Source organism: Syngnathus acus, chromosome 9 (assembly GCF_901709675.1).
Source record: "Syngnathus acus chromosome 9, fSynAcu1.2, whole genome shotgun sequence".
In the NCBI taxonomy this organism is placed as follows: domain Eukaryota; kingdom Metazoa; phylum Chordata; class Actinopteri; order Syngnathiformes; family Syngnathidae; genus Syngnathus; species Syngnathus acus.
Genome location: NC_051094.1, coordinates 18,788,553 through 18,799,726, shown reverse-complemented (window position 1 = coordinate 18,799,726; position 11,174 = coordinate 18,788,553). Strand labels below are relative to the sequence as shown.

Here is an 11,174-nt window from a genome sequence, read left to right as displayed (position 1 = left end):
AGATCAAAATCTAAATAATTACAACAGTTTTGTGATGGCTTTGTCTTTATTAAACATATAAACGAATACAATAAACAGATACTTTCAAGTTTTAATCATTAATTACACCATTATAGCTCAGACATTTATCTAAACACAAATAATTAGTGACGACCCCACAACTATCGAAACACATCAATGATATAAGCTGGGTGACATAATCGTCCTTGACATTGGTACATAATGTAAACATTAGCCTAAGTGCAACTCAACGTGGCCGCATTGATCGTAACTTACGCTCCGTTTCCCCCCCAAATCTAGAGGCAAAACATTGTTCTCACGCTACTCCCGGGTTCTTCCATCTTGGCTGCGCGCGGGGCATTGTGGGTTTTGTACGTGCACGCACGCAGGCAGGCAGGCGCGGGCGCGCACGCAACAACTAAATTTGTCTTCATAACAAGCAAGCAGGGCTGTGGACAGTATTCCTACGCGCATTCTCAGCAGCATGATGAAAATAAAATTCAATAACGTCACTGAGGCATATTTTAACGAACTCCACTTCATTGTATGGCTTTTTAGCCCGTGCAATGTTCCAAGCCAGTTGAAACAATGCAAGTGTGACAGTCTCTGAGACTCAGAGACTCTGAGTGCTTCGTAATTTTTTTGAAAAACTGTACCTATTGTACCCAGTTGTACCCAGTTTTCGACAGTCAAAACTGTACCTATTGACTTTTCAAAGTTTCCAAACTTGTGCTTGCGAAATTCAGTCCCTTTTGCAAAGTCCTTATCGATATTGGCATAAAGTGAGCTGAAGTGGCGCTGACCATTTGAAGCTTTTAAATGCGCCAATGACGTCCGACATATCAGGCAGAATGGCTTGCCATAGCGTTCAACAAAAAACAACTTTAACTCTGTTAAAAACGTCCCGTGTTCATCGTCATATATTCGTTTAGCTGTGCATTTCTTCCTTGCCATTTTGGCAAGCGTCTTGTCAGCTTTTCTGGACCTAATGGGCCCCCGTAGTCACAGTCGCCATTCATTAAAAAGCCAGTAAAACCAATCGCTCTGTTTGTCCCTCCTCCTTTGCGGGATTTCCCCTCACGCGCATGCGCGTTTGACCGGTTGGCGAGGTGGCGGCCGACAAACGCCGGCGGCGCTCAATGCTGTCAAGTTCTTTTTCAAACTTGATCGTAAGCAGGGCTGTGGACAGTATTCCTACGCGCATTCTCAGCAGCATGATGAAAATAAAATTGAACGTATTTTTTTTATTGTCGGACTCGGTGGACTCGGTCAAAATCAGCACCGAGTCCGAGTCCGGCAAAAAAATGACCGAGTCCGACCGAGTCCCCGAGTCCGAGTCCACAGCCCTGCGTATGTCATTAGTCGGTGAATGAGGAAACATTGTTAAACACCTTGAGTACCGAAGGTAGAGAAGCGCCATACAAATGAAAGCTCATTTATCATTTACAATATTTAAAACCAAAAAATAACTTTTACAAAACTAACTAAAGACAGAAATAAACCTTTAAATTATGGAAAATATTAGAAAGACCAAAATCATAGGCATGTAAAAAAGCATTGTTTTAAACCTGGGCTTGAAATTATTCGTACTTTAACATTACTTTATGATTTTAGTTAGAAGCAATTTAGTATTATATTTCTTCAACCATTTTAGTCACATATACACAGAAATGTAGTGTCTGTTGCTTCAAAATATTTGTGTGCAAACAGTTACTGCGCTGTGAACTAAAGTCATGTCATTTGGCTGTTTGTTGATCACTTTATAATAAAATGTGTTTCCAACCATGAGAAGCTAAGGACACACACTTTGCATACACTTTTGTGTCCAATGCATGCAATCAGTACACACATTCTGTGATTTTTGTGGTTAATTTTGTCAACATTCTTCAGGTGCTTGTGCTGCCCCAGCGACCTGACCCCAGATAGCGGTAGAAGATGGATGGATGGATGGATGGATGGATGGATGGATGGATGGATGGATGGATGGATGGATGGACGGGCGGACGGTAGGGCGGGCGGGCGGACAGATGGAAATAATTTTAATAATAAAACTCAGCTTAATTACATCACCTGTGAAGCACAGGTAAATATGGGCTGAATAGGTTTGAATGTAAAAATGCCATTAAAAAAGGGAACAAAAAATGTGCAAGAAAGAAAATAAATCGATGATGAAGCTCTGCGCTTTACTGTTTTTTTTATTTTTCCAATCCCATGTGATGAAATTTTCCTGCAGTCATGGCCTAAGGCAATGGTTGCCCTTGAGACTCAAGAAGACCGGCTGCCACCATCATGTTTAACTACCCCTGACACATCTTCCCCCTTATTGTGATTCCCAGTTTGAACACACGTACACAGAGTAGCAGCAACAGCATGACAGGGCAGCAGTGCTGGAGTACCATCTGTCAAGCTGGTGTCAAGTGGCCCTTGTCTCCAGTAATCATGAAAGCTCCTACTGCCTCAGGTGGTCCATGGACCAACTCACCCATCTAAGAATGGCTAGGCCAGGCCATATGGTGGGGCAAAAGGGGCACCCAGGGGAGGCAGCACTCCTCCAAGATAAGACAGCCTGCCCCAACCATCACACCAATTGCTGCCCACTAAAGTGTCCAGATCTGAATGAACAGGAAATGACAGATGCCATTCAGTGTATCTGAAAAGAGGCAAGTATCAGGTCAAAATGAGGTGGCCGTGATAGTTCATAGCGTTTCTTTTACACTGACATGTTTTGTTTAAGTTGTGGAAATGTAGGCTGATAATCCAATTCTGAGATGAGTAGAATTCAAAATTTTCTCACAGGATGACAGCTATATTTTATCATTCAAAAAATTGCACCCAGCTATTTTAGTATTGTCTGAGAAAGTTTTTATTAATGGTATATACTGTAGTTACATAAATATAAGCAAAGAAAGAATCTACAGTAATCTTTAGGATTTAGCAGTGAAAACCTACTATATAGTAACTGCTACTCATGGTCTTTAATATAATATTTTATATTTATGGGGAAAGTCTGGAAGCATTCAGCCAATATCTCTTTTTTTTCTAGTTTAAATTAGAAGTGGTTAAAAATGCTTTGATCCCTGCCTGATCACAAGTCCTTATTAACCCTTGGTGGAAAGTAACAGATGCTTTTCAAAGTATCCGGTGTCAGGTCAAGTCCAGAATCTTTATGTTTTCTTTGTTTCTATCATCACATCCCCAGAGGTGTAAAGTCAATGGGAGCAACATAATACTGTGTAGATAGTTATGCATGTAAGCCAGATATGTTCATTTAGTGGTGAAATGTGAATTTTTCAAATTGATTTGAATGTAGCTGCACCGCCCTATATTCATAATATTTGTGTTCTTACACCCATGTTTTGTCTTGAGAGCTGACCAATTCCTTATTAACGTTTGTTGCTAACCAGAGGTACATCATCCAGTTTAGGAAACTGAGGGTGCTAGTGCCACCCGAGGCTGTGTGTGCCTGTGTGTGTACACGTGGCAAATGTTTGACAACATTGTTCAGTTATGCCATCTGTCTCTACAGCCTCTTATAGGCAATAGCAAGAAAGAAAGAAAGAAACAAACAAACAGTTGTACTATGTTCTTTTTGTTTTCGCTTGTCAATTATTTTACTGGTTCTTTTATGACAAACAAGATATTTAGGTTGCATTACCTGACAAAAAACAAACACGTAAACAAGAACCCAGCAGAATGGTGACGTTGCCGTACGTGAACGCATCAAAAGAGCCATGAACAAATACAACATAAACACACCTAGCAAACCACACACAACACTCCGTCAGATACTAGTTCACCCAAAAGACAGAATTCACCCGGAAAATAAATGCAACTCTATATACGAGATCCCATGCAAATCATGCAATAAATCATACATCGGGGAGACAGGGAGGAACTTCATCACAAGAAAACCAGAACACAAGAAGGAGTGTGAGAAGGAGACAGCAACAAGACAAACAAGAGCAATAAAACAACAAGCAGAACAGGAACGCTAGAAGTCAGCCATTACCGACCACTGCAAAAAAGAAAATCACATCATGGACTGGGAAAAGGCCAGAGTCATCCACACCGAAGAAAACAAACATCAGGGCTGGATCAGGGAGGTCATTGAGATCCGCAAGCGGGGCACGAGGACCATCAACAGGGACAAGGGAGTTTACATGCGCTCTACCACCTGGAGCAGCATTCTGGAGAGGTGAACGGACAGCAGAGGGCGTGACTCACCTGTCAAATCTGACAGGTGAGCCATGCCTTCATCCATCAGCTGATAAAGACACGTCACAACCACACCAGTGACACTCTGATGAAGGCGGAAGTACAAGCCGAAACATGTCAGGTAATGCAACCTAAATATCTTGTTTGTGATAAAAGAACCAGTAAAATAATAAACAAACAAACAAACAAACATATTAGATTTCCCTTCCCTGCAGCATTCCAGTGGCCACGACAATTTGGAATGGTCAATCAGTTGACCATGCATGTTTTGTAATGTGGGAGGAAACCAGAGAACTTTGAGGAAACCCAGGCAGGCATGCTATTTTTTTTTTTTTTTTTGATGGCGCCGTCGTGAGAGGGGCAGCCTCCCAGCAGTGTTCTCTCTTTTCTCTTATGTTGTCTTTTTTTAACCCTAACTGACCCTAACTATTCTTTCCTCCTTTCTCTATTGATGTGGAGTTGGCCCACAGCAATGTATGGCCACGGTCGGGGCCGTCCCAGGTTCGGCCGTCCGCTCGGTGAGGTCTGTGCCTTCTCCCGCACCTCGGCGTGTGCGGATCGGCTCTGCACGGGTGGATATTTTTCCTGTGCCTGGCCCTGGCAGCCGGATGGCTGCGGATTGTTTACAATTAGGCCTCTCACTAGCTGGCCTGCAGTAAGTTGTTTTCCTTTGTTACAGTGTATTGCCTTTGATGACTTGTTTCTTGTCGCACTTGTTGGATTTTTCTGTTTTGCGAGTGGCAGCCTTTTCTAGAAGCTTATGGAGGATATGCACTGACGTCACAGATCGGGGCGGCCATTATTGTTTGGGTGGCAAAAAGCCTCGTCCGCTGCCACTAGACTCGTGAGGATGGCGGCCTAGGTGGGTGTCGTGAGTGATTATTTCGTCCAGTTGGACCAAGAAAGCCGCAAGAGATACATTGAAAAGTTGAAAAAATATAACATTCGTGTTGATCCGCTGTGGAAACCAAGTAAGAACACCACCAGCTCAAGCGTAGCAGGAGCTGGGACAGCAAGCGTTTGGTCCTCTGATAAGGCGACTTTTCCGCCAGTAACATATCCAGACATTTACAACTATTTGATAGATTGTTCAAGTCCATATACCAAGGAAGACCTCAGAGCCTACAAGAGTTTGCAACGATATCGCTACCTAACTGCTGGTTATGTCCATTCCGTTGAGTCGTTGAGTCACAGCCAGTGGAGCGAAACGGAGAAGATGCCAGCCATGGCAGCATATAATATAATAATAATATATTATAATTGTAGATATGTGAACAATCTAACAGGGCTGTGGACTCGGTCGGATTTTTGCACCGAGTCCGAGTCCGGCCTCTTGACCACCGAGTCCGAGTCCGGCTGTCCATTTTTTCTGTTAATTCATGTGACTGCTTAGTCTTTATTCAAGGCTAATTTAGATCAAAATCTAAATAATTACAACAGTTTTGTGATGGCTTTGTCTTTATTAAACATATAAACGAATACAATAAACAGATACTTTCAAGTTTCAATTCAACGACTTGAGTTTGTTCTTAGGAACAAAATCGCCTCAACCAAGTCAGCCTTCATCGCGCCGCGCTGATCAGACATGATAAACTTGAGCCCGGAAAACAGGCGCTCTACGCTGACTTGGCTGATAGGCATTGCTGTTAGTGTCCGAGTTGCTGCCTTGAGGCCGGACGGATAACGATCAGCTGTAACAAATGGGCTCTCTTTCATTCGACCAAGTGCCAACATTGCCCCAATTTCTTGGTTGGTTCGGCTTATATCGGATCCCTTGCTGAGAGCGCGGACGTAAAAGTGAGGCGACGTTCCAATCGGACGTCGGATCGATAACATTTTCCCTGCCCTACCGGAGTTGTGCTAGTTCATAACGTAGATCACTCATGGCGTAGTCATAAATGTACGGTTGACAATTTAACCGATAGAAGTGGATACATTGGAACATAACCTACACTCTAATATATTATTTGACATGGTATTAAATGCGTGGCTTTACAAAAATAGTCATTGAAGCCCACCCTTAGCCCTGAGTGCCATTGGCATGAGGCAAAACGCTTGAAAACACACACTCTCGCCCAATTAAATAACCATTCTGAAACACAGGACATGTAAGATAATATTTTTTAATCATTAATTACACCATTATAGCTCAGACATTTATCTAAACACAAATAATTAGTGACGACCCCACAACTATCGAAACACATCAATGATATAAGCTGGGTGACATAATCGTCCTTGACATTGGTACATAATGTAAACATTAGCCTAAGTGCAACTCAACGTGGCCGCATTGATCGTAAGCAGGGCTGTGGACAGTATTCCTACGCGCATTCTCAGCAGCATGATGAAAATAAAATTGAACGTATTTTTTTTATTGTCGGACTCGATGGACTCGGTCAAAATCAGCACCGAGTCCGGCAAAAATGACCGAGTCCGACCGAGTCCGAGTCCCCGAGTCCGAGTCCACAGCCCTGCAATCTAATTATTAGAAACTAACAATTGGACAAACATACTGTAATGAAGCTGTGTAATTATGCATTCCTTAGGTCATGGCCGTGTAGCAGCAAGAAAAAGGGAATATCCGGGCGATAATAATAAACTGTATTACAGGCTCTTGGCCCACAGGGTAAAAAACAAACATCACATACATTAAAATAAATAAAAAGAGTACATCTCAAATGTTATGAGAGGCACTCATGCCAGCGTCCTCTGATGGTGGATGTGTACCTTATAGCACTACATCCAGTATACCTCACAGATGAATGTTGACGTCAATAAAACAAAATTACGTACTTCCCACAAAGTGATCTGAGCAGATGTAAGAATGGATAGTTGGCTTCCAAAGCTTGGAGCTGCTGCGGCCATTTTCCGCCCTACGAAGCACCGCCACCCAGCTATCGTTTCTGGTCTGGTCCACAGGGAACCGATATAACTTCTTGGTATCGTTTTTTTGGAAGCAATAGGCACACCCTATGGCACAACAACTCTTCACCATGGTTTAAGTTGCCTACGTAACAACTCTGCCACGATCTGCAACCGATAAAATGCTAAAAAATGCTCCAGTACCAGCCTTGGCCCTATTATCGTCCGCCGCTTTTTGCCACCCAAACAAATCGTCGGCCGGTCTGTGACGTCACGTGCATATCCTCCATTGAGTTGCGCTCATATCATCAGTATGTCTTTTATATACCCGCTGTGCGGTATGACTGGTGCTGAAAAACTGAATTTCCCCCTAGGGACCAATAAAGTATCTATCTATCTATCTATCTATCTATCTATCTATCTATCTATCTATCTATCTATCTATCTATCTATCTATCTATCTATCTATCTATCTATCTATCTATCTATCTATCTATCTATCTATCTATCCTCAAAAGGCATGCTGGAGGCAACCACTCTCAGTGGCTCCGTCCGACACGCTCCATGGCAAGTCTCATCGATGTGCGGCCGATTTTGGCTTCTCATTGACGACGGGTGTCTGCAACACAGAGCCCCATGTCTGGCTAATAAGAAGCAGTGTTCTGCTAATCTTGGCTTTTCTCATTTTCACAAATTGAGGTAAACAAGAGTAGGAATGTTTACATGAATTATGGTGGTAAAGAATCACCATTTCAGACGCTCAGTGACAAACCAATCCAGGACATAATTCACAATGCTTGCCTGCCTGCCTCTGGTGACGTAGCGGGCCTGGGAGCTTGAGGCACAGGACGTTAGATGTTCCCAGAGTTGCATTCTTCTGCACAGCGATGTCAGATGTCATGGTATCTGCTGGAACTATACATCCAGCTTGGGGATATCTGCCCTCAGTGCCTTGATGACTCTGTTGCCTTTACCCTCCACATTGTCTCTCGTTGTTCCTTCGACCCCCTGCAGTGTGCCTACCGGGTAAAAAGGTCCGTGGATGATGCGATCAACATGGGACTGCACTACATCCTGCACCACCTAGACACCCCAGGAACATACGCCAGGATCCTGTTTGTGGACTTCCGGTCGGCGTTCAACACCATCACTCCCGACATCCTCCACCAGAAGCTCGTCCAGCTCGCGGTGCCTGCCTCCACCTGTCAGTGGATCACCAGCTTCCTCACCAACAGGAGACAGCATGTGAAGCTGGGGACCATCACATTCGACACCCGGACCACCAGCACTAGCGCCCCCCAGGGGTGCGCACTCTCGCCACTGCTCTTCTCTCTCTACTAGTGATGTGCATTCCAATTCTTTTAAATGAATTGGCAACAGTCACTCACTCGGTCGTGAACGGGAAATTGCGTCACTGACTCGTAAAGTCCCTCCTCCATCTAACGCTCGCTGCTGATTAGTCGCTCGCGAAGATTCACGAGTGAGTGACAGACAGCATCGCTGCTATCCCAGCTGACACACGTTATGCATTGATGTTTTGTATTTGTTGGCTTGTAGTTGATGGTGTTATTATACCGAATGTGTTTGAATAAAAGGTTGACCGGAAAAAATAAAAACGTTATGTCGACATTTGCTATTTTGGGCGACACTAACATATAACACAACGTAAAACACATATACATATTGTCATATAAAGCAGTGAACCAAATGTCTGATTTTTGGTTTTCATGTCGCCGCTACATCTGACCAGCATTTCCCCGATGGCTCACCCATCTCCTCTTTTTGGACTACCAACCCCCCGTCACCCCCACCTCCCGTACTGGCAACCTCAACAACCTCCGCTCCCGCCCCCCACCACTCTTATTGAAAAGCGCTATATAAATTGAATGAATTATTATTATTATGTGCAAAAATAAAAAAAGGAATAAAACACTCAAACACCAGACAAGTTTTAAAATAAATGTTTATTAAAATAATAAGCAATCTAATGTGAAATTGCAGTAGATATATTAGATAACAATATTTAGGCGTATATATGCATACACGTTATTTAAAAACTACTGTAAGTGTTATAAAATAAAGATTAACCAAAGAGAAGCATAATCTCCCCGCTGTTGAATACCGGCGCATACCTTCATGTAATAAAGTTAGCCGTTAGCTTGGAGAAAACGAGCACAAAGTAAGTGGTGTTTCAGTGAGTGTTTATTTCTTTCTTTGGCAAATCGTAAAGTAGATTCTAGCTTAAATAGTTGACGTTCATTCACTGAATTGTTCACGCCAGGAGACGCAACACGTTCAGTGACGAGTGTTTGTTCGTGAGTGAACGATTCATTCAAAATAACGACTCCTTTCAGTGAACGAGTGAACGAATCACCTCCTAAGGTGATTCGTTCTTTTTTCAGTTCATATGACTTCAACCAACATGCAATAACGTAACTTATCCCACACAGTAGGAGTCGGTAATGCGCATTAATGCGCTGTTGCTAACTCGCCGTAAAACAAAACGAAGAAGAAAATGACGTAACTTCCCGTTCACGAACGAGTCGTGAATTGCCAATCAGCAGCGAGCGTTAGATGGAGGAGGGACTTTACGACTGAGTGACGTAATTTCCCGTTCACGAACGAGTCAGTGAATTGCATTTCCCGTTCATCAACTGAACGGATCCGTGAGTGAACGAGTCAGTGAGCGAGTGATTTGCATTTTCAGTTCATCGCGAGAACGGATCAGTGAGGGAACGAGTCCTGACTTTGCGAACGAGTCAATGAGTGAACTGCCTTCACGTGCATCAATGGATAAGTCAGTGAACGTGTTGCGTCTCCTGTCGTGAACAATTCAGAGAATGAATGTGAACTATGTAAGCCAGAATGTAGATTTATGATTCGCCATGGAAAGTAAGAACCACTCACTGAAACACCACTTCTTTTATGCTCGTTTTCTCCAAGCTAACGGCTAACTTTATTGCATGAAGGGATGCGCCGTTATGCAACAGCGGGGAGATTATGCTTCTCTTCGGGTAATCTTTATTTTATAACACTTACAGTAGTTTTTAAATAACGTGTATGCATATATACGCCTAAATATTGTTATCCAATATACGTATCTACTGCAATTTCACATTAGATTGCTGGCCACTGGTTATTTTGGCGTCCCCCAAAATAACAAATTTCGGCATAACGTTTTTTTTTCCGTTCAACCTTTTATTCAAACACAAACACATTCGGTATAATAACACCATCAATGTCGGCATAACGTGTGTCGGCTGGGATAGCAGCAATACTGTCTGTCACTCACTCGTGAATCTTCGCGAATGATAGTGATGGGTCCATGAGGCGTCGTGTGGCGTCCCGACACATTGGCAAACTGTATTGACACTGTGTCGATACTGTGTCGCTGACTGCTGACACCCGCTGGACCTTAAAAATACTACAGGCAACCCTAGTTGACAGACACGACTGACACTGATTTGATGACCTAGTACACTAGAGCCTCGGTTTTCGAACACAATCCGTTCCAGAAGGCTGTTCGAGAAGTGAATCGTTCGAATTCCGAATCATATTTTCCCATTACAAATAATAGAAAGAAAAATCCGTTCCAAGCCAAAAAAAAACAAAAAACGCCTTTTTTTAAGCATTAATTTCATTTGCGCATTTTTGTCCAATCGCGCAACTGCAGCGCACCGCCGAACGCGCAACCGTAACGCGTTGCCAACTGCGCAACTGCACCGCGCTGTTCGAGAACCGGGACGTTCGAAAACCGAGGCTCCACTATATATACCTTGATTAATTTAAGTAATTATATTTTATTTTGTAATGTTTTACATATTCATTTAAATTGAAAATATATTTTATTTTATAGTTACAGTCAATCAATAATGTGAACATGTATCGTAATATGAAAATCTAAGTGAACGTGTTGTTAAAGAGGATGCTTGTGAGCTGAGATTTGTTTTTTACTAATTTTTATTTAAAACAATAAGTTTTTCCAATGTTTTGAAATTGAGCCTGTTGCGCTTTTTGGACACAATTTCTCCCGCCGTTGAAAACACACACTCACACGGCACAAATGAGGCTGGAGTGCAATGTAGTGGGTCTTT

The 11,174-nt window shown here is 42.8% G+C and overlaps 1 long non-coding RNA gene across 1 annotated transcript; it reads left to right on the top strand.

Annotated features, from left to right (window-relative positions):
* The first annotated feature begins 213 nt into the window (after positions 1–213).
* On the top strand, positions 214–10,551 carry LOC119127573. Its single transcript, XR_005098858.1, has 3 exons — positions 214–224; positions 2,666–2,671; positions 10,396–10,551. It is a non-coding gene; the product is annotated as an uncharacterized LOC119127573 (long non-coding RNA).
* The last annotated feature ends 623 nt before the right edge of the window (positions 10,552–11,174 follow it).